The sequence below is a fragment of the Pinus tabuliformis genome, chromosome 6 (assembly GCF_031772625.1).
Source record: "Pinus tabuliformis cultivar Carrire ecotype Pingquan chromosome 6, CPIR1, whole genome shotgun sequence".
Classification (NCBI taxonomy): domain Eukaryota; kingdom Viridiplantae; phylum Streptophyta; class Pinopsida; order Pinales; family Pinaceae; genus Pinus; species Pinus tabuliformis.
The window spans coordinates 15,338,915-15,362,264 of record NC_142292.1 but is presented as its reverse complement, the minus strand read 5'-3'; the positions used below and the strand labels follow the sequence as shown (position 1 = coordinate 15,362,264).

The 23,350-nt window shown below is 36.5% G+C and overlaps 1 long non-coding RNA gene across 2 annotated transcripts; it reads right to left on the bottom strand.

The window, feature by feature from the left end:
* Positions 1 to 1,960: 1,960 nt before the first annotated feature.
* On the bottom strand, positions 1,961 to 9,716 carry LOC149256987 (uncharacterized). Of its 2 annotated transcripts, XR_016245897.1 has the most exons (5): positions 9,538 to 9,716; positions 8,738 to 9,087; positions 8,352 to 8,662; positions 2,214 to 2,377; positions 1,961 to 2,025 (listed from the first exon to the last, which is right to left on the bottom strand). It is a non-coding gene; the product is annotated as an uncharacterized LOC149256987 (long non-coding RNA). The 2 variants fall into 2 exon arrangements; XR_016245896.1 differs by lacking the exon at positions 9,538 to 9,716 and having other exon boundaries at positions 8,738 to 9,198.
* Positions 9,717 to 23,350: the final 13,634 nt, after the last annotated feature.

Genomic DNA, 23,350 nt, shown 5'->3' with positions numbered 1-23,350 from the left:
ATCCAAACTAGCCTAGGTCAACGCAACTCAAACAGATCAAAAGAAGTTGGTCAACAAAGATCAGAGAAGTCTCCTTTTACTCTATTTATAAGTGAAACAGGAGCAACTCCCATCGAGGCAATTGCTATGGTGTGGCTCATAAGATATCTAAAAAGAATTGAGCAAATGGGAGTAGGTAGATGGCCTAATGTTATCTTCAATGAAGGCATGAGTGAAAGAAAGAAAACATGGATGAGACAAAACCACACATGGATGCAAAAATGGAATATCTACCTCAATCCTGTCCCACATATAGCAAGGAGCTAAATAATTTTGTTAAGGAGAAGTTCCGTAAACGGGTATGGGGAAAAGAGTTGGTTAGAAAGAAAAAGTACTACCCTACATGTGATCTAAAACAAAAGAGTTCATTGGAGCTAGCATTCCATGGAGGGAAAAGGTTCTTATTGCTCAATTAAGAACCAACTCGCATCAACTTTGGTGTGAAACAGGACGGTGGAAAAGGCCTAAAGAAGCTTGGGAAGAACAAGTGTGTACATTTTGCACGTCTGGGGCAGTGGAATCGGAAAAACATTTCATTTTGGAATGTGATGCGTTCAAAGACATCAGAGAAAGTTATGGGAATATGTTAGCATCGGTTTCTTGGCATTGTCTTTTCAGCGAGGGGATTGTTGGAAGGTTGGGCCAGCTCATCATCAATTTGAATAAGAAAAGGATTGAATTGCAAAAGGCGAAAAGCAGGGAACCGATGGTCCCATAGACTATTTTTAGTCTCGTGGACATTAAAATATCATTTCATTTCATTTCACACATGTGGGGCCGACTTGTCCTTAGGCCAACTTGGTCAAACATAAAAATTTGAAGTTTATCCATTAATTTGCCAATGAAAATACTAACAATAGCTACCCATTTTTCAACAGGGATTATATATATATATATATATTTACATAATTTATGTATATTTTAGTAGAATGTTCATTCAACCTTGTTTCTTCTAACTAAGCAATCATCTTGCCATCTCTTCTCAGTAAAGAAAGTATCCACCCATGCAAAATATCTTGCCATCTAGCATGAATTAATTCACCTTGATAACCAAAGTACTCAACTCATGTACCCTATTGGAAATCTGAGTTGTACATTAAAAAAGAGTCTCTTCATCTGATTCCTCCTTATCATTTATTTCACTTATTACAGGGGTTAATTTCAACATACTACAACTTTCTCCAAACTGTTTTCTAGCATAATTTTGAACGTATTCTGGACAAATCATGTGGTTTTGTTAACCACAAGGGTTAGCTAGATTGGCATATGCTCTTGTACAATCAAAGCAAAACAATCAATTTATTTTTGAATCATGCTTTCTAAAAGTAAAATAAAAATGCACTGCTATGCAAATATTATGCAAATACTATCTTATTCCAATCCTAAAGCCACCTTCACACATGGAGAACAATACTAGAAGGGAAAACAAGGTAACCTACATTGAAAAATCAAGAGATGGTCAACTTCAACAACACCGTCAGAAGTGTATAAACATAGAATGTATAATCTAAATGTGGTAAGGTACATGATTTGCTAGGATGTCCTGCCCAAGTGAATATACTATGCACATACAAGATCAACAAGATGACACAATAAACCAAACTCTTAGCAATTAAAACTTTCACATGCTAGAAAATTCAAAACATTATTAGGCCACAAATCTGGGATTCTGGAAAAACAAAGATTAATAGCACTCCAATGCCCAATTAGTGAACCGGTTTTTGATGGATCTCAAAATCTAACAAACAATATTTATATTTCTCATAAAGCATCAGAACAGTTCTAGAAATGTCAAGCCAGTTTGAGAAACTAGTCACTCCAAAGAAGTCCCTTCAACCTATGGAAGCTAACTAGGCATGATCAAAGAGAGCACAAGAAAATTATTTGTTTGATTGAATTTTAGCTGATAATGAAAAGATCGATCAACTTGCCTCTGATTGGAAACCAGCGGAAGATGCTTCTATGGTTATGATTAATTTCTTTATCCTGTCCACAAAGTGCAAATAAAGCAGATGTTAAAGATTTACAGTGAAAATACTAATTCTTCTGTACATTTATAGAATATTTCAGAAGCTCTAAAAAAAAGAGCATGGATGACAATAATTACATCAAAATCTAATTCGTTTTCTTTCCATTTGTAGAATTAGTTAAATCATTAAGAATGTATTGTGTACCTTTATGCAAGACACATCAATAACTCCAGGAGACCCCTCAGCATGAAATCGTGTGACATAGAATGTCATCAAATGAGATTCCAGTGAAGATGCCATTCCAGTGTTCTGTAATTCATCCAATGATTGCTCAAGAAGCAAATGAGAAACCCTCCATCAGGTATTCCCTGAAAAATTGTGGAAAAACAAATTTAGGAATAGACACTCTCTCCTGAACCATATCTTCTAAAATGTTAATCATTAAATCCACAATAGTGGAAGCTTCGGCAATCAAACTACTTTCTGATGAACCAACACACCCAGAATAACATTCTTAAACTCTCAGTTGTCTAGCTTGATTTCCTTCCTCAAATAAACCTGCAAAGATCTCCCAAATACAACCACTAATTGGCCACAAAGACACTAATACAAATCCTTTCTTACACAACCCAACCTACAACCTGCCAAGCAACCTACATTGCATGTTTCCTTGCCTCTGCTGCATGCTTCATGAAGACAATAGTTTTAAAGTGCAATAGGAGTGGTGAGGTCTGTCCTGGAAGGATTGGAGATGGAGGAACGGAAAGCCCTTTTACATTGTCCCTCACTTGAGCAAAAGGTGGTGGATGAAGGATTCTGAGGCACACTGGTTGAGCACATGTCAGTCCATCTAGAAATTGTATGCTTCATTTAAACACAAAGCTTGGGGGGTGCTTTTACTCCGACAAGGGTTGGCTGTCAAAAGTAGGCTTCATATAGCACGTGTAACAAATGTTGCTAGCATCTTGTGTGGGAGGATGAAAGGGTGGCACATGATTTTTTGGAAATGTCTCGCAATGAAATTTTTTGGACATGGTTTCACACTAAATTTCGCTTATTCTTTACTTGCCCACTTTCATGGAAAGGCCTTTCCTAGGTTATACTTCGAGGATTTGAGACAAACACAAATCATTACGGCATTCAGTATGGCTGATTGCTACTAGTTTTTGGTGGAAACAGCAGTGTAAAGCTACTTTTCAGGAATCCCCTCTTTTTAGCCTTGATCATTTGAAGTGCTTTGAGCAGGTGTTGCCTCTGATTGCGAGTCAAATTTAGTGTTTTGTCATGATGTTGAGTCTCTTCCTCATGGTACACAAGGACATGTGCTTGCCTTTTTAGCTATTTTAGGGCAGGAGTTTCCAAGCATGCCTATTGTACAAAAGAGGGAAGGGTATCATTAAACTCATCACCAATCAAAGTTCTCTCCAATACATTTTCCATACTCTAAGTTAGAGTTATTAAAGCTTGCAAAGACCAGATTTGGTAGTTATTAACTCACCTCTAGGCATCTTTTGAAGGTCAAACAAGCACTGTCTAATGTGGTGGTGAGTGAAGCAAGGAAGCAGTTGAGGCTACAGATTTCTGATAGATAGATTGTGCATGAGAGGCAGGAAACCATTTTAGACGTTCAATTTTGTTAAGTAGATTCTGCTGTTCACCAAGCTCATTTATAATATGACACAGTGTGTAGATTCAGATCATCCAATGAATAGGAAGGTCCATGAGCAAGTGCAGACCATGCTAAGCAAAATTAAAGACATTGCTGAGTCTAGAGATATGATCTTGCATGATGCTATATGTAGAATGGTGGTTGAACAATGGGATAAGATAATTATTCCATTCCATGCCTTAGTGTACATCATTACTGTTGATTTGTGTAGCTTGGGAGGTACTCCTACGCCCTAGGGTACTGGGTTTGGGAAAAGTTTGACCCACATGGACCTTTTGGGCAGAGACCTAAGAAGTGGGTTCTGCACCCAAAGTTGTGGGTGTGAAACCAAGTGAAGATTATTAACTCACCTCTAGGCATCTTTTGAAGGTCAAACAAGCACTGGCTAATGTGGTGGTGAGTGAAGCAAGGAAGCAGTTGAGGCTACAGATTTCTGATAGATAAATTGTGCATGAGAGGCAGGAAACCATTTTAGACGTTCAATTTTGTTAAGTAGATTCTGCAGTTCACCAAGCTCATTTATAATATGACACAGTGTGTAGATTCAGATCATCCAATGAATAGGAAGGTCCATGAGCAAGTGCAGACCATGCTAAGCAAAATTAAAGACATTGCTGAGTCTAGAGATATGATCTTGCATGATGCTATATGTGGAATGGTGGTTGAACGATGGGATAAGATAATTATTCCATTCCATGCCTTAGTGTATATCATTACTGTTGATTTGTGTAGCTTGGGAGGTACTCCTACGCCCTAGGGTACTGGGTTTGGGAGAAGTTTGATCCACATGGACCTTTTGGGCAGAGACCTAAGAAGTGGGTTCTGCACCCAAAGTTGTGGGTGTGAAACCAAGTGAAGAAATAACTGTTTAATCATCTAAATCATGTGGGGCACCCTTAAGGACTAAGGGGCACCTAAGAGTTTAATGATGTGGCAAAATAAAATAAAAGAGGCCTCTTTTCTTAAGATAGATGGGGTTTGTCTAGACTCTAGAAAGTTCAAGTCGGCCTTGGGCTTAAAGAGACAACTCTTGAGGGCTAGCCCTTACCCTCGTGGAGACTATAAGAAGGAAGGAGGTGAGGCTCATTAAGTATCCATCCAAGTGTATTTCATCAGGTGAAGAGACAAATCCATGGAACTGCAGGCCTAAGGAGTCAAGCTAGTAAGTGAGAAGGGACGAGTTCTGATCCATCTTCTTGTGCCTGCTTTGGCCGAGTAGCAGAGACCTGTTGGACAAGTTTTATGGCAGATTTTTGGGCATATGTATGGTGTAAATCTCTGTCTCTAGGCTGCAGTGTCCAGCCCTCTAAAGAAGGGCCGAGACCCTACAAACTTCAGACCTGTGGCTGTGTGAGGGCCGTTAGGCCTCAAAAAGGTTCGCTGGAAATTCTGTAAGGTGGGCAGGCCTATTTTGGAAGGCCAAGAGAATTGGTGCATAGCTGGAGTAAGGCCGCATGCCTTAAGGAACCAGCGCAATTAGTTCAAGGTCAGAAGAGGAGGTTTGCGCAAGGCTGGAGGGTGTTTGGAGGCTGAGTTAGGGCTGTCCTGTGGTGGTGACAGAAGCCCTAAAGAGGGCCAAAACCCTCAATGATCTTATGCACAGAGCAAGGTTGCATGAAACGGGGAAACGGGTACAAGTTTCTGAAACGGGAACTGATACAAAATGCGACCTCCCCAAATTTTGGAAACGGGGAAATGCGAATATATATATACATATTAGGACATTTAAGAAATATGTGGAATCATAAAGCATATATGATACATTCTAATTTAGTGCATTATGATAACATTGTCAATTGTCAATGCATAAACTATAAGTCTCTAAATTTACATCACATTTACTCATGAATGATCACATAATGAAAATAGAAATATCCAAAATCAGCCACGAGAAATTTCTAATTTCTTGTCTTGTGCTTGATTGGGAGTCTCCTCCTACATAGTGAAAGACCTTAGTGCTCTTGATTAAATACAAGTTTCATACCCTAGTACCCTACATGCTCTTGATTATTGGGAGTCTTCCCTGCATAGAGGGCTTGGTTCTCTTGATTAAATACAAGTTCCATACCCTAGTACATGATAAAATCCAATGGAAACATTGCAATCCCCCAATCCTGAAATCCTGAAAAACAGATAACTCTGCTGGATTTTGAGTGAGATCTAAAATTCTACTTTCTCCGTATGAAATCCAATAAGGGCGAAACCACTCTCAAACATCCTGAGTCATTTCATGGTAATGTTAAAAATTTAAGTAAAAGGATGAAAATGAAAAATAAAGGAGAATATATGTTCTCTTTTATTTTTCATTTTCATCCTTTTACCTTAAGAATTTAACATTACCATGAACTGCATATACCTCAAACTTCCTGATGAACTGCATATCAACACTAGGGCAAAAGTTCACTTTTATAACTTTAGACAGGCATCTAGAAGCAACTAGAAGTCATTAGGATAACCTAAAGCAAAAAAAAAGTAAAAAGCTTAAACGTGAGTCGTACAGCCCTGAAACGAGTTTCAGGCCGTACTGGCCACGTTGAAACTGAAACGTGTCAGTACGGTCTGAAATACGTTTCAGGGCGTAACACACGCGTTTCAGCATTTCATACTCGTTTCCGTACGGAAACGCCCCTTGCCCTACGTTTCCTGCAACTTAGGCACAGAGTTGTGGTCTTCGGGGCTGTTGAGGGTGTCTCACATGATTGATGAGTACAAGGGATGGTGGGACTGTTCAAGGGTTTTGAACAGCAGTCCTTGATGCCCTAGTAGATCTGTCTCAATGGCATGAACAGTCACTCAGAACAGCCCTAAAAGTCTGTCCTAAATGTTCATGCAAGTGGCTGTCACAAAGTGAGGAGATGAGGACAGAATCAAGGAGAGAAGTGCTGCTAATATGCCCCAAGGACAGTCAACTTGTCCTTTGATCAATTCCCTTATCTCCATAAAACAATGGAGATAATTTACCCTTCCATGGCTATTTGTGGACATTAACTAGAAACTACCACCTTATCTGATATGATTTGTCTATACTTAGTAGGCTTTATTAGCACTAAGTTATATTTACTGAAGCTTGTGTGAGAAGAGTTATCTTTGATAAGTCATTTTATTTCGGCTAGATCCATGAAAAGCGGAAGATCCGTTTGCATATTCAATCTCCAATTCTAAGTATGATTTTGTACTCCATGTTATTATTTAATGCTAAAATAGTGAACTCAAATGAGTTAGCTCTCTAAATCCCTCATTTTCTTTGTGGGCTCATATTACTCTGGGCACAAAATAGTCGTGATGACTTAAATTTGACACAGCTAGAATTATCAGGTAAACTAGTCTTTCAGCACCAATGTCTGAGCATTACAAAAGTGTCAACTATAATGTAAACTATTATGATGGATAAAGAAATCATGCATCCTATCAGGTATGGGCATCATGGCAGATCATACAATGGGATGCCTCTGCATATGACAGAGCAATGTAATCAGGTTCCACAAAAGTGACTCATTAATTGCCAGATAAGCAGTACAGTTTCTTTCAGTTATAGGAAAATCTTAAACAAGAAAGTTGATATGTGGTGACCCATAGTCTTACAACTTTTTCTGCTTTTCTTGTTAAACATAAAGAGGGAACTCAGAAGTATAGAAATAGATGCCAAAGAAACCAAACTTCAGACCTGCTTAGCCCCAAGGAGGTCTAGTCTATGCACAGGGAGGCACCCAAAAACATACACCTACATTTCTGATAGTGTGAGGAGAATACTCTGTTCATTTTGGCTTGGTTTGAATTGTTATTGTCAGCCAGAAATGGTACGATTGTTGGGAAGCCTTAGTGACCTCACTTACAGTTGGGTAGGTAATGGAATAAATAGATTGTCAAAAACATTTTTATTCCTAGATGAAGTAAATCTTGGATGCATAGAATGTACATGCCCTTCAATCAAGGGTTGGCCTAAAACTTGTAGAGTCTTTAGGTCCTTGGACCAAGGATTTGGTGTTAGATTTATGGAGTGACAATACAACGAAGCTGACTCACAAACTTATCATATACAACAACATCGTTTGGTTGAGTGTTCTTGGCATCAACAATCATTACATAAATCACAATTCCAGGAAAAGAAATACTTTCATATCAGCATATTTGGCGTTAGGTTTGTGGAGTGACAAAACAGCGAAACTGTCTCACATAATTTTCATATGCAACAGCATCGTTTGGTTGGCTGTACGTGGCATCAGCAATCATTACATGAAACATAATTATAGTAAAATAAATACTTTCGTAATAGCACCTTATACCTAGCAAGGTGACACCTTGTAAGTATGCAGGAAGTGCAATTGGAGGCCACAGAGACTGTTTACAAACTGCTGTTTGCATACAGAGGAAGCCAACCATGAATACATTAGTTAATTTTCTGAGTGTGTGATTGAGTTTAATGGCGGATTTCTTCGAACAGTTCAAGGGTAATACTGCTGTAGGTGTATGTATTCATAATATTTTACCAACAATGGTATACAGTGACAATCAAATGCTCTCAAGCAATTTCCAGTGGACTGGTATGATTAATTTAACAACTCAGAAAATTTTATAATGCTGATATATTAATGTCCACACAATGAAAATGACAGAATTAGCCTGTTTATTTATCTTCTGAGCAAATACATTAGAGAGCAAAGTGTCAAGGGTACCTGGTTCTGTCTCCAGCAAGGCAATGTTCACTTAATCCTCAAACAATACGTATATATGTGATCGCTTGCGAGTCTGTTGCTGGGACTCTTTCTTCACTAGCGAGGCCACTACAGGAACTTGTCAACGCTTTCAGTCTACCGCCCGAGTTTTGAATTGCTCTCTACTCGATTTCAATGACCCAATTTGGCCCCGAATTTAATACTAATCAATTCCCAGACCGTTGCGTGGCCGGACGTGTACCCGATTTATCTCTTATTTGAAGCGTCTGTTTCAGTGCAATCTGTCTATGCTCCAGAATGATTTGCCGGACCTGTACCCGATTATCTCTTATTTGAGGCGTCTGTTTCAGTGCAATCTGTCTATGCTCCAGAACGATTTGCCGGACGTGTACCCGATTTATCTCTTATTTGAGGTGTCCGTTTCAGTGCAATCTGTCTATGCTCCAGAACGATTTGCAGGGCTGCGTTAAAGCAATTATTCCACAGGCGTGAGCGATGGCTCAGAAATTACCCTATATTAGTTCGAGGGTCCCTTCTAGCTTCAGAACTTGACTATCTGCTACAAACGCTGTATTTCCAAATCACAGAAGAGACGTCTGTCCAGAAATTTGGGTATTCTAGAATTGGATCTTCCTTTGAATGATTTTAGTTTTTTAGTTTCCAATCCAGGGACTGCCTTTCAGGAGATTCGCGTCAATCACTGATTTCAGGAGATTCGCGTCAATCATTCCAAACCCTAGAGAGATTAGGGTAGAATCAAAGTTATTAACTAACGACTGTATTAAGTCTACCACTACTTGGCACATGGCAGAAAATAAATTCACTATTCCTTTTTTTAAATAACTCTTATTGTCCATTCGCATGAGGGAATTTATGGACAATATAATGATAGTCGTGCGAGATTATTTACAACTTCTAAGCATTAAAACACTATATGAGCTCTAAAATGGCAGTTGGCCAAGAGAACTTCCAAGGAGAACCTGAAAGTAAAAGACTTGGAGTAAAAACTTGTTTCTAGATGGGTAAACTCCAAAAATTAAGAAGGAAATAACTTAACATCACCAACAGCCGCATCACAACTTTAACCCGTAATCAACAAAGAAAATCCAACTATTAAAATTAATACAGAATTCTGGCTTGCACAAGGATTTAATACAACAAATTGGGAGCAAGAGGAAGCAATTACCTTTAAAGGATTTATTGACATTAGCGCAAATAACTGAGGTGGGTACTTGCAATTAATCAGAACATGGTTTCTCTTTTTAGATGAGAGAGAAAATTTAACCCTTCAATTACCTTAATCTCGGGAGCTTGGAGAACCTAATTCCTGGGACGTCCTCAGGGGATATCGGTCCTTCAATTACCTTAATCTCGGGAGCTTGAAGAACCTAATTCCTGGGACGTCCTCAGGGTGTATCGGTCCAGATAGGATGTATTGGGCCTTAAAGACAGAAACAAGGAAGGTACAGGTAAACCCACATAGACAAAATAAGGGGAAAACCTTGAAAAATAAATCATTTACAATAGACGTTTGTGTGAATGATATAGTGGCTGGTATTGTAAAAGAAAAATTTGGGCCAAAATAATTTCACCCTTAACTCAGTCTCCGCTGGATAAGGTAGAATACCTTTCTCAAATGGTATGAAGCCAGATTTATTGTTTTTCTGGTTTTTTCTTATATACATTAAATTCACGAATATTCTCATACATATATTAAATTTCAAAAAAAATCAAAATTTTTAACTCAAATCTATTCTCAAAATCTAGATTTATTGTTTTTCTTGATTTTTCTTATATACATCAAATTCACATATTCTCAAATATAAATTTCAAACAAAAAAATCAAAATTTTTAACTCAAATCTATTCCCAAAATCTATTACATATAGATGGCTTATCAAAAATTGCAAAATTTAAATCCTATTTTATCAATTTAATTTTATTTTAGTATTCATGCATTTTATAACTAAAACAATTTGACTATCCAACAGTGAGTCTACTTGTTAGACTAGAAAAGGAAAAAACATCCTTCCATTAAAAATAAAAGGAATACATACTCTCTCTAGTGCCTTCATACCAGGAAAAGCTAGTAAAGCCAACAAAAAGTTTCTCTTGAAGTTTTACTAGCAAAAAAAACTAAAAGACAATTGTTTCCAGCAAAAACATGATTGATTATATGGTTAACTTGAGAGGCATATAGATGTATCTGAAAATTGGTATCAAAAAGCCCTCCAAGGCAATAAAGAGACCTTGGTATATATCTAAACAAAAGCCCTCGAAGACAATAAAGAGACCTTGGTATATATCTAAAAAAAATAGGGAATACCACCTACCACACAAAGTGCCAGAGGCAACTATAAAGTTGTGTTGCCAAAGCTATCAAAGTTGAAGAGATTGTGGGCGTTGGCTAGTGGGGCGTTGAATTCTCCCCCTTCCCACCAGTGAGCCATCCTGGTATTTTTCAAGGAAGATGAAAACTTCCTCCGCCAATAAGCCTCTCTTTGAGAGGAAGTATGCCTTATTGTTCAATTCATGTGAATGTGCATAGCAAATAATAAATGGAAGTGCTCCCTCAGTGATAGGATTTTGTCTAGCTAACATTGTAAGTGAAGAACTTGTAAGTTGATTTTACCATTCATCCAATCTACAACAACCCTTGTGTCCCAAAAAATCTGCAATTTTACAACCTCCAATGATGTAGCAATATATAAAAGGGCCCAAGCTTCTATGACCTCTGCTTTGGTGTTGGATCCACTCCCTGCATTCAGCCAGAAATGAACCATAGAATTTCCAAGTAGATAAATATGACCACCACAACCACAAATGTCCAACTGTTGTGATCCATCAAAGTAACCACTATAATCCATCATAAAAGCCATCAGAACAAAGATGAAAAGAGACTTGTTGGATTGAATAGGTCGGAGATAATCATAGAAGAACCCCAAGACCTATGGAAGAATCCATGAAATTGATTGATTCTTCAAATATTTATCTGCAACAACTTTGTTCCATATTCCAAAGCTAGTTAGCAGCCTCCAAAGGCTTTTCATGGCCAAAGCTAAACCAAATCGGTGAAGGTTTTTGAAGCCCCAACACCCACAACCTTTTGGTTGCGAAAGCGTCTCCCATTTTACTAGATTTTCATCTATGCTACCCAGGAAAATTTAAACATAGTATGTCTGGTCCTCATTAAAGTTGATTTTTGCAACCTTGGATAGAGTAAGCCAGTAAACAAGTATACTCTTCAAGATTGATTTCACCAATGTCATCCCCCCCAAAATGGATAACCATCTATTGCACCACAAGCTAATATGTTGCTCAACACATTTATGTAGCCACAACCAATCCTCCACTTGAGAGAAATTTGGTTTAAGGTGAAAGCCAAGATAAGTAATTGCACACTTCAGTTGTGTCACCTTGTATGGGAGGATGTCAATGATGGAGTCACGAGTATCATCAAGTTCTTATGTTGGAAAAAGGAGGATTTTACCAAATTTACTTGCATTTTAGTTGTAGCATAGAAGGTAAAGAAAATAACCTTATATTCCCTCCATTATGCTCCAGTAGCATCTCCAAAGATCAGTACATCATCAACAAATAGTAAGTGTGTGATAAAAATATATTTGGTTACCTTAACACCTTTGATATCAACTTTTGATTTTGCACTATTAATAATTTTGCTTAAACCTCCGATGATGAGTACGAATAAAAGTGGGGACAGTGGGAAATCTTGTCATAAACCCCGAGAGGTATAACAAATCATTAATAAAAACAAAAAAAATTACAGAGGTGATACATCCCATTATCCAATTTGTCACTTGCCAATCTAAACCAATATGGAGGCATAACATTCTCAAAAAGTCCCAATTAACCCTGTTGTAGGCCTTCACCAAATCCATCTCGAGTATCATAGCCCTTCTATTTTTAGTCTTGATCGAATGAATGGCCTCCTATGCCACCCCTATAGCATCATGAATAAGTCTATCAGGTAGAAACCCATACTGCTCAGGAGAAATAGAAGAAGAGGGGACACTGTGAAGCATGTTGACCACAACTTTTGAAATAACCTTGCAAACCAAATTACACAAAGAGATAGGTCGAAAATAATCAAAGGAAGAGGGCTTTGAAAATTTAGGAATAAGTGCGAGGAAGGTAGCATTAATAGCCCCAGATACCCTTCCAGAGATGCAAGCCTCTTCCACAACATTAAACAAGTCTTGGCCAATTAAATAAAAAAAGGCTAAAAAAAACTCAATAGGACACCCATCAAGGCCTAGGATCGTATATTTTGCAAATGATTTGAGCACAACCTTTAATTCATCCAAAGAAACTGGAGCCCCAATCCTGGAGGAGTCCTCCAAAGAAAAAAAATCTAGGGAAATGTTGCAAGACCTTGAATTATTCTAGTAATGTACTGCCATTAGGGTCTTTAAAAATGCCAGAGAAATGTGCTATAGCAGCATTCCTAAGGTTTGGTTGAGAACAAATATGGTCGTCATCATAGTCTTGCATATCCCAAATGTCATTTTTATTTCTCTCGTGAGAAGCAAACTTGTGAAAAAACTTTGTGTTCCAATCACCCTCACAGATCCAAATGGCTCTACTTTTTAAGCACCATCTTGTTTCCTCAACCTTAAGAAGATGTCCCTTATTTTCGTCCAAGATACAAAGATCACTTTTAAGGGCATCTGAAAAACCTGAGGAAAAGTAAGCAGATTGAGATGAGTTAATAAATGCCTTGATTTTCTTATGTTCTTATTTTTTATCACAAAGGAAACATCCAACCCAACGCTTAACATGAACTTTTAAGTTTGACATCAAACATTGCCAGTGGGCCATAGTAGAAAGGGAGGGATTTATATGACATCCTTGCCAAACATCTCGAACCAGAGCAATAAAAGATACCTCAAATAACCAGGAATGGTTGAATTTAAATGGACTTTTGTGACCTATTGAAGGCTCAAAATTCTTTGTCTCAACATTATAAGGGAGACCACCCGGTCAAGAACTTAGAGCAACTCCTTTTCTGTTTGGAATGGTGGTTCCAACAGGTTAAACTAGGTCCAATTACCTTCTCTCTATCTCTACTGGCTTAAAGTATGACTTTCACTTAGCAATAGAGAAGAGACATCAGATCAACCCTCTTGTTGATTAGGCAAGAAAGTGATCCTTAAGCTGATTTGGGGCTCAGCCAAGCCACAACTAAATTTTGCCTATTTGATAAGAGGACTTTTAGGAATGTAGAATTAAATCTAAATGCAAGCACAAAGAAATAAATCCTAAGTCTATCTCGATTAGGAAGATATAGATCTAACCCAACCAAGAGAAAAGTAATTAAATGATTGAGATTTCAACACACCTAGTTTATGATGAATATTTGGCTAATGAAGTAGTTCAATTAACTGATATTATAATTTACCAAACATATTGTTTAGAGAACTATTAACAATTAATGATGAACCAATAACATTAGGAAGTAGTTCTCATAATGCCAATGTAATTTAAATCATAATTAGATGACATATTTATGAGTAAATAGTTACTCAAAAATCTGATTTAAGCATAAGGGCATAAGAGGAAATTAACAACAAATCTATGAAACAAACAGATTAGATAACTAATATGTAATACATGAATTCATATCTACAATAGTGCATAATACAAATCCAATTAAAATATTTTTTCCATCAAAAATGAATTTCATGGTAAAAATAATAGTATTTCTAATACAAATAAATTTGAACTTGTTCTCCTACTATGTTCTTTGAATCTGATCTCTTGCAATTTTCTCTAAAGTATAAACTCTGCTACTAAAAGAAAGCACTGCAATAGTGCAAGCTCTGTCTCTCATACACAGTTCAAAAAGGAAAAAATCAAATCCCAATAACTCTCAGATCTAAGATTGATCCTCTATACCTACAATCTGAAATCCCTATTACAATAGTGTTTTAAGGGTCACAAAATTGCAAAAGGGAGAAGCCCTTTGCACATTCTACAAACCACTATTTATAATTTACAAAGATGAATTCCAAATAGGAGCGATGTTGAAGAGTAATTCTGCTCCAACAATTTTCATTAATCCAAATTCTTTTTCTTCTATTGCGGGAGAAATTCCATTGATTGAAATCTTATTTTTCTCATCTCTTCAACTGTTTTCTTGCCAAAACCAATTAAAATACAAAATAAATCAAAATACCAAATCTGGAACACATAATATCTCCAATCAAAACTTAGTTAAATAAATAAATAAAAGGAAATTTAAATTTTTCATCGATCCCTATAAAGATCTAATTGGTCAAAGAGAACATAGTTGAATGGATATGTATTCAACAGAGGTTATGAGCAAATGAAAATGCAGAAAATTAAACCCAAAAAATTAATTTTGTTTAAAAATTCGAAGGTTGATCTTCTGCTAAATTTTAGACTCATTAAATAATTAAATTTGGTTATGAAACTACTTCAAAAATATTCTCCATGATTTTATCTATCCAAAGAGTCGTCCTAAGCCTCATTTGGCCAAGAAAAACTCAACTTATGAGCTTCTAAAGTTTTTTTGTTTTTTTTGTTTTTTTGTTTTTGTTTTTTTGTTTTTTTGTTTTGTTTTGTTTTTTTTTTTTTTTTTTTGGTCCACGTCGAAAAAAGCAATAATTGTATTTATATCAGAAATATAAACAAAACATTATACCAGTACAGTTGTTCCTCAAATATATGAGACTATACATAGGAGTGGAAATAACACCAAAATTAACACCAGAATGAGCTCCAGCCAAAACTAGAAAGCACAGTTGTTCCTCATATATGAGACTAAACATAGGAGCGTAGAAATTAACACCAAAATTAACACCAAAATGAGCTCCAGCCAAAATTGGAAAGCATCAGAAACAGAGCATGCCAAGAGAACCAAAAACTAACAGCCATTTAAGGGCCGAGTCTAAAATAGTCTCGCTGATCATAGAGAAGACTAAAATTAACCACTAAGAGGCAAAACAAATCTTAACAATCTGCTCCCCACAACAAGATAGACAAATCAAGCTTGGAGAACCTGCGTTCACTGGAAATAGCAAAATTAGAGGATGACAAACTTCAACATCCAGAGAGAAGCATCTGAAACTAATAGAAAACAAAACCAGAAATTGATGAAAGCGCCAGAACCGAAGCAAAAGCAAGGTTAGAAATCAGGGGGAAAGAAGTCCTGAATGGAGAAAATATTGCCCTCATAGGAAACCTGCATGAACCATAAGCCTGGAGCCACCTGAAGACCTCTTTTTGATAAATCATCTGCACGCTGGTTAAGCTCCCTTTTGATGTGATGAATGGAAACTCCCTTGGATCTGTTCCAAAAATATTTGATCCTGTCAATCCATCCAGTGAGTTGCGGCTTCCTAATGATATTCTTACCAAGAACACCATCAACCATGACCTTAGAGTCACCAAAAATGGAAACATCCTGGAGATTGATAAAGAGGCAGAAATGAAGAAGGCCAGCAAGGGCCATCGCTTCCGCCTTGCTGTTTGATCCTCTCCCCCCGTTCCAGTAAATGAGATAATGGCAATTTTCATTTACCAAGATGATGACCCCACAGCCACATTGACCACCCTGTTCAGCCCCGTCAAAAAAGGCCCTCGGCATAGGAGACAGGGCCTGCTGTACCGCATTTCCTTTCTGCTCCGGTTCCTTGGATAGGCACTGCGGAATCGACTCATAAAAGGAAGAGATAATGGAGATGATTTCCAGAAAAGGGGAGACCTTACTGTTGAATATAAACCTATTGCGCCACTTCCATATACACCATACAGTGATGATGAAGATTGATCTCCATGATTTTTTTTGAAGACTGCTCCATAAAAATGCATCTGAAATAGAGGAATGAGACATATGCTGGATGCCATGGGAATCCTCCAGAGTCCACCAAAGAAGACGAGTTTTCTTGCAATCAAGAAAGAGGTGGAAGTTGGTTTCTTCTTCAGACCAGCAGATGGGACAAACACCCGGACCCTGCCATCCGCGTTTTCTTAAATTTTCCCAAGAGAGGTTCCTATTGTGGAAGGCCAACCAGGAGAAAAGGATCATTTTTGGGGGACATCCCGATTTCCAGAGGATGGGCGGAAAGGAAGGCTCGAGGAGAGAAGGCTTTAGTCTAATCAGGTCTCTATAAACATCTTTTACCTGTATATCAAATAAACCTTTCGAACTTCTCCATATGAGACCGTCCTGATTCTCTGTGCGAAAGATTCCAGTGGGATCAAAATCAGAATCCGTCTTATGAGCTTCTAAAGTTAAAGTGTCAAAATTGCCAAAATTATGAAAAATTCGCTACATAAGCCAAAAAAAAATAATTAAAAATATATAATATTAAATTAAAATTAAAATTATTAGTTAATTAATATTAATTTAAAAAAATATTATATTAATTGTATAAATTCATTATATACTATTAAAATAAATTTTAATTAAAAATTAAAATGGATTAAAATTATATAAAAATTATAATTATAATATATATAATAAAAAACTTAAAACCTCATTCACGGGACTTAGATCAATGGTGGATCGTAATGAAAATGGAGGTAGAGGATTTAAAACGAAGAGGGAGGTGTGCATTAAATGGCGGAGGTAATCTTAGGTTAAAATCAATAGCCATAATATATTTTATATCGGAGATCGGAAGTGTTATAATATCGGAAGTTTTTAAATGTGCACCGAATGAAAACATTGATATCCGATATCTCGATATCGAGACTTTTATATCGATGATTTTTTTAAAAATCGAAAAAAATTATGAGATATTTTTATTGGGACTTCTTCCATTGAGAGTTTTTGCAAAAGAGTAAAGGAGGAGGTGAGGTGGGGCCACTTTTGTAATTAAAAATCCTACAAAATGAACTACAACCACTTTGTAATTTTGAAATTTCGGGTCTTGTAATTTCTTTTAAAATTATAAATTGGAATAAATTAAAAGAGTAAAGGAGGAGGTGAGGTAGGGCCACTTTTGTAATTAAAAATCCTACAAAATGAACTACAACCACTTTGCAATTTTGAAATTTCGGGTCTTGTAATTTCTTTTAAAATTATAAATTGGAATAAATTACCAAGATCTTGAAAGCACATTATTTTAATTGTTCTACAATTTGGCTAGGTGATTTTGTAGGACTGTTAGTGAAAAATGAAAAAATTAGAAAAAAATAATTAGGGATTAATATTTACAATCAATTACTAATTTATTTACAAAAATTAAAATAATATACATTTTGTACATTTTTTAACCCGGACGGTAAAAATTATTGAACTTCAGACGAGCACCATTTGCAAATTGTGTAACCAAATGAGATGAAACGAATACTAATGGAAATCTAGCAAAAAGTTGAACTCAATGAAGCAATCAAAACAGAAATCTGACGAAAATGAAAAAAATGGCAAAATTATAGGACACTTAACCGAAAGAAAATATTAAAAGGTGATTTAGCCAAAAATTTATGGAAAGGGTTCCCATTATTTGAAGTAAATAAGTAAAAAATGGAGGGTGTTGGGTTTTCCCTACAACATTGACAACATACTGGGAATAACCAGTTATCTCTGGTTAAAGATAATGAACTTTAATTTACCCAAAGGTTAAAAATAATGGTGTATGTTGAATTATCAAACAATAAAATATTTCCATGGATCCCACATAAATAGATTAAGTAATATGAATTTGAAAAGATAAGTACTCAAAAGCAGACTTGAGTAAAAATCATGAATCCTGTCACGCCAGGAGGTAACTCCTCAATTTTCAACTCTCCCCCTTAATGGAGAAAAGATTATTCTGAAGTCCTAACATCCCCCTAAACAATTCAAACTTCACTTTCCCAAGAGGCTTAGTAAAAATATCAGCCACATTGTCACATGTTTTACAGTGTTCAATAAAAATTTCTTTTGATTGGACCTTTTCTCTAACAAAGTGAAACTGAGTATCTATGTGTTTCATGTTCTTATGAAACACTGGGTTGTTTGCCAACTTAATGGAACTCTGGTTGTCACATTTGATGACGATCGCTTCTTTCTGCTCTTCTCCTGCATCATGGAGAAGCCTCCTCAACCAGATAGCTTCACATGTCATTGCGCATAATGCTTGGTACTCGACTTCAGCTGAAGATAAAGACATAGTGCTCTGCTTTCTACTGCTCCATGCTATGACCCCAGATCCAACACTGAATGCATAACCCGTGATAGATCGTCGATCATCCAGGTTACCTGCCCAATCAGAGTCTGAAAAACCTACTAAAGTAACATCATATGTATCAATGTATAAAATACCATAATCACAAGTACCATGAAGATACCTCAGTACACTTTTTGTTGCCACCCAATGACTTTCAAGAGGTTTAGACATAAACTAGCTCAACACACTAACAGAGTATGCTAAGTCTGGTCTAGTTGTAGTAAGATATATCAAACTACCAACTAGCTACTTGTACAAAGTAGCATCCACCTCCTTAGAGCCATCGTCATTGCACAATTTCAGATTCTGCTGCAAAGGTATTGATGTTGTCTTACACTGTTCCATTTTGAACTTTTTGAGCAGCCCTCTGACATACTTCCCTTGAGTAAGGAAAGTCTGCCCAGAGTCTCTCCACACTTCCAGACCTAGACAGTAATGTAAACTTCCGAGGTCTTTCATTTCAAAAACCTGTGACATATGCAATTTGATTTCTTTGATTAATGCATCTGCATTACCTGTTATAATCATGTCATCCACATACAAGGAAATCAAAATTATCTACCCTTGTTCATCATACATGGTATATAGATTTGGATCATTCTTACTCCTATGAAAACCATGCTGTAAGAAAAATGAATCAATCTTCTCGTACCAAGACCTGGGTGCCTGTTTAAACCATAAAGGGTCTTTTTCAATCTACAAACTAAATGCTCCTGCCCTTATTTAACAAACCCTTCAGGCTGCATTAAATAAACCTCTTCCTTTAGATCACCATTTAGAAATGCAGATTTAACATCTAATTTGTGTAGCTTCCACTGATGTTTTGTAGCTACAACAATTAACATTCTAATAGTATTCAGTTTGGCTATAGGAGCAAAGCTTTCTTCATAGTCAATTCCCTCTTTTTGTGAATAACCCTTTGCTACGAGTCTAACTTTAAACTTTTCTATACTCCCAACTACATTAAATTTAGGTTTGTAAAGCCACTTGCAATCTATGGGTATTTTTCCTTCACGCAACTCAACTAGTTCCCAAGTATTATTTTTAATAATAGATTCAAATTCTTCATTTATTACGGCCCTCCACTCATGAGATTGACTAGCTTGTTTATAATTTGTGGGCTCTATAACATTTAAAATGTTTGACATTAAAGCATAGTCTTTCAATCTAGCTGGTAGTTGAGTCTGCCTACCTGATCTTCTCAATAAGGGACTCACCTCAAATCTGTCTGCTTCAAACCTTAGCGGGCTTGACTTACTGATTACATCACCTGCCTCTTCCTCTTTCTGTTGTTGTTGTTGTTGCTACTGTTGATTGTCCTCACTGCTTTCTTCCATCAACAATGGAATGTGCCACTCTTCAAGGTTGTTCTCCTTATTTCCTTCCTCAACCTGCTCATGAAATAACACATCTCGACTTGAAAAAACTTTATGAGTCAAATGATTAAACAACTTATGAGCTCTAAACTTAGTGCAGTATCCTACAAAGATGCATTTCATGGCCTTAGGGTCTAACTTCTTCTTATCATCCTTGGGAATATGGGCAAAGGATTTTGATCCAAAGACCCTTAAATCATTCACCGCATGCTTATATCCATACAATGCTTCAAAAGGAGTTTTAAAGTTGAGACGTTTAGTTGGACTCCTATTTTTCAAGTATACTGTAGTGTTGATGGCTTCAGCCCAAAAACCATTGAATAGACCCTTACCTTGAAGCATACTTCGTGCGCACTCCACAAGGGTTCTATTCTTTTGTTCTGCAACTCCATTTTGCTACGGAGTGTGAGGTACTGTGAACTGTTGAATAATCCCATGATTCCTGCAAAATTTCATTAACTCTCCCAACTTGTGTTCTCCCCCTTGATTAGAGCGGAGAATCTTATGAATTTCCATGTCTGCTTCTCCACCATATTCTTAAATTCTTTAAAGCATTGAAATGTCTGGCTCTTTTTTCTGATAAAGTATACCTAGGAGAATCTAGTGCAATTATGAGTAAAGAGTAAAAAATAATATGCACCACCTAGTGACCTAGTCTGCATAGGTCCGCATATATTTGTATGCACAAGCTCCAAAATATCTCTTTTCTTCATATCAGCATTCAAAGGAAACTCTTACCTATGCATTTTCCCTAATGCATATCCATCACAATCTAAATGAACATTCTGAAAAGTAGGAAGTCCATCAACCATACCTTTCCTTTTCAGTAGCATGAGATCTTGTAGGTTAAGATGACCGAATCTCTGATGCCAAAGATTCTCAACTATCAATCTTGTTGAAGCCAGAGCTTGGTGTGGCATGCTCTTGACATTCAACCTATACAGGCCTCCCACACGCACTCTTGATGCAACTGGTTCCTTCTTGCTGTCCTTTATGACACAGTATGTTCTGAAGAATTCGACTTGTAGGTCCTGATCTGCCATCATTGAAATAGAGATCAAGTTCTTCTTGATCCGGGTACATACATCACATTTTTAATATATATGATATTACCATCAGGCAACATCACCAGAATATCACCGTACCCCTTAATCTGATAACCTTTGTCATCACCTAGATAAATGTTAGCTCCACAAGTAGTTTCTTCAAAATTCTCGAACCAATGTCTATTACCTGTCATATGTGATGACATGCCTGAATCTACGAACCATGTTTTGGCCTCATCCTCCTCAAGAGCTGAAAGAGCATAATCAACTACAAATAATTGAAGATCATGACTGTGACCTTCATCGGAAAAGTGCCCTGTGTGCTTTCTTTGTTTATTTCTAGCCTCATCTGTTTGTCTCTTAAAACAAAACTTAGCTAAATGATCAGTTTTCCCACAATAAAAACATTTAATGTCAGATTTGTTACCATTGTTACTTGGAGACATACCTCTAAATGGTCTCTTCTGAAAAACGCCACCGCCTTTCTGTCCCTGTGGTTGTTTCCCTTTGTATGGCTTCTTCTTCGCCATCAGAGCAAGATCGGCACTCTGTGGTCTCAAATTCTGCCACCGCTCTTCTTCCTGTATCAGGATTCCTGTTAGCTCTTCAAATGCAGGGGCTTTATCCCTTGCAAACAAGCCTATGATGAACATCTGGTATTCATCCGTCATCTCGTTCAATGTAATTGTGACAAGATCGGAATCAGACACCTTCTCCCTAATGTCACCCAATCTATCCTTCAGGTCCTTGACCCGTGCAATGAATCCAACAACAGATTCATTCTCCTCCATGAAATTTTTTATATGAAAATTTTTATATTCTTTTATATGATTTTTTTTTGTTGAAATGTTAATATATTCACATTTAAAATAGGAAAGTCTGATTATTGGCAACTTTTGTTCACGAAAAGAGGCCCAACACAATAACAACTCTTGAAAATAGCAGGACATCCATATAGTGCTCTTTATCGCTGTTGCTTGTTTTATTTGAGGCAATTTAATGTGAAGATTATGTGGATCAAGAAAACACTATAAAGGATGAGTTTTGGTGTCCAAAGTAAACTTGCTCTTATCAAGTCAAGTATAATTATTAGTTTTTTATAAACTCTGTTGTTGTCATTTGCATTTTCGTTTTCTTGACTTGCTCGTATCAAGTATAATTATTAGTTTTTGACAAACTTTGTTGTGTCCATTTTCATTTTTGTTTTCTTGTATGCCACAGTTTAAGTTTCCTTTTGAAAAGCCCTTTTATGGCCTTTGTTCATCGACAACTTAATCCTCATTACAAAATATCATTATTCTAGTTAAAAAAATAATTTTTGGTAGGGATAATTTAATGGCCTTATTATTCGTTATATTTTTGCAGACTATGTTTTAAAACTCTATAGTTTTGTTAGGACATAGATAAAGTTTTTTTTGTAGATTATTCAAGGGCTTAGTTTTCAACTTTTCCAGGTAATTATCATTTTTTGACGAACTCTATCGTTTCCATTTGCATTTTTGTTTTCTTGTATGCCACAATTTAAGATAATCTTTGTATTTTCATTGGAGAAAATGTACACATAATTTCCTTTTGAAAATCCCTTTTATGGCCTTTGTTCATCCAATGTTTAATCTTCATTCCAAAATTTCATTATTCTGGTTTAAAAAAATAATTTTTGGTAGGGGTAATTTAATGGCCCTTTTATTCATTATATTTTGCAAAGTATGTTTTGAAAGTCTGTGGTTTTGTTAGGACATAGATAAAGTTTTTTTGCAAACTATTCAAGGCCTTGGTTTTCAACTTTTTCAGATAATTATCAATTTTTGACAAACTCTGTTGTTGCCATTTGCGTTTTCGTTTTCTTGTATGCCACAGTTTAAGATAATCTTTATATTTTCATTTCAGAAAATGTATACATAATTAATTTCCTTTTGAAAAGCCCTTTTATGGCCTTTGTTCATCCAATGCTTTTTTTTTTTTTTTTTTCTGTATAAAGACTATTCTATTAAAAGATAAAAGGAAAAAATATTTACAAAGAGGTTTGAACCTCTGAGGGGGCTGTAGCCTGCCCTCTACCAAAAAGACTGTTGCAGGTAGCACACTGCATTCCTTTTACAAAAATGAGAGTCATAGAAGTGAGAATTATGGTGAGCTTGAGAGACCCAAAACTAAACTGAGCTATATGAGATCGAAGCTTCAGAGGAAGCTGATCATTTACAAAAATGCTGTCCTTTACAATCGCTATTACAAAAAGATTCAAAACCAGATTTATGTCCTGGAGACTATAAAATTTCATGCTGATATCAAAAGAAGCCATGCATCATGGGAACTTCACACAAATACCAGAAATCAGAAGATAGCTTGCTGTCATGACGCTGGAGCCAGGAGTGATTAAAC